Here is a 1,560-nt window from a genome sequence, read left to right on the forward strand (position 1 = left end):
GCTCATACACTACTCCCAATGCAGATCTTTATAGAAAAAGCATTGTGGTGCCTCCTATAGCTGCAAATAATTTTGAACTGAAGCCTCAGCTAGTCACTCTTGTGCAACAAAATTGTCAGTATCATGGACTTCCTCATGAAGACCCAAATTATTTTATTTCTAATTTCCTGCATATTTGTGATACTGTAAAGACCAATAGAGTGAATCCTGAGGTATACAAACTCATGCTCTTCCCATTTGCTGTGAGAGATAGAGCAAATTTATGGTTAGATTCTCAACCCAAGGAGAGTCTGGATACTTGGGACAAGGTGGTCACTGGATTTCTGACTAAATTTTTCCCACCACAAAAGCTGACTAAGCTGTGGGTGGAGGTTCAGACCTTCAGACAGAAAGATGGTGAGACCCTTTATGAAGCCTGGGAGAGATTCAAGCTACTGACCAGGCAATGTCCTCCGGACATATTTTCTAAATAGACCCAGCTAGATATCTTTTATGAGGGCTTATGTGAAATGTATTTAGATAATTCTGCAGGTGGTTCATTGCATATGAAGAAGATACCAGAGGAGACTACTGAGCTTATTGAGTTAGTTGCTAACAACCAATATCTCTACTCATCTAACAGGAATCCTGTGAACTCTAGGACCCCTCAAAAGAAAGGCAATTTGGAAGTAGAGGCTCAGAATAAAATTTTGTCTCAGCAGATGAATTTGATTACTCAACAATTGAATAGGATGTAGGTTTCAGTTGTTAATACTCAGAATGCACCTCAAGAGTCTCCTTATGACATGACTGGTAGCTTCATGCAAGGTGAGAATTATGATTATAGTCAATTTCCTTTTGAACAGGTCAACTACATGGGGAATGCTCTTAGAAATTCCAATAATGATTCATATGCCAAGACCTATAATTAGGGGTGGAGAAATCACCCAAATTTGGGATGGAGAGAGCAACCTCAGAGGCCACAGAATTTTAACAATAATTCTCAGGGTGGTTTTCAACAGAATAATCATAATAACCGCCAGTTTTAGTCTCATCATCAACAACCACCTCAGCAGGAAAATTCTCAGCCCCAAAAGAACACCGATATGGAAGCAATACTAAATCATTTTATGCAGGAAACTAGAGCTTTCAGAAATTTGGAGGTGCAGGTAGGGCAGTTGAGCAAGCAAATACCTGAGAGGCCTCCAAGTATATTTCCTGGTGATACAGTGGTGAATCCAAAAGAGGAATGCAAGGCTGGACAAGTGGCAAGTACGAAAGCATAAGTTACTGAGGAGCCGGTTGAAAAAGAAGCTCCAGAGCAGACTGAAGACACAGTAGTACATGCCCCTCCTAAGCGTGCAGACAACCCCTTCCCAGTCTCTCTTGAAACTTGATAAACCACTATTTTATGGTTTATCTTGTACTCAATTGAGTGGTTTTTATCTACTCTTTACCCACTTATTCATACTATTTGCATGGTTTTACATTTGCATTCCTAATTATGTGCTTTGATTGAAAACATGTTTCTTTGGCCTTTATATTACTAATATTAATCCTCTCTTATCACCATTAGATGCC

At 39.6% G+C, this 1,560-nt stretch overlaps 1 non-coding gene across 1 annotated transcript; it reads right to left on the reverse strand.

Moving 5' to 3' along the window:
* Positions 1-356: 356 nt before the first annotated feature.
* On the reverse strand, positions 357-460 carry LOC148545929 (small nucleolar RNA R71). Its single transcript, XR_015901317.1, has one exon. It is a non-coding gene; the product is annotated as a small nucleolar RNA R71 (small nucleolar RNA).
* Between the last annotated feature and the right edge of the window lie 1,100 nt (positions 461-1,560).

The sequence above is a fragment of the Arachis ipaensis genome, chromosome B9 (assembly GCF_059453495.1).
Source record: "Arachis ipaensis isolate K30076 ecotype BB chromosome B9, ASM5945349v1, whole genome shotgun sequence".
Classification (NCBI taxonomy): Eukaryota; Viridiplantae; Streptophyta; class Magnoliopsida; order Fabales; family Fabaceae; genus Arachis; species Arachis ipaensis.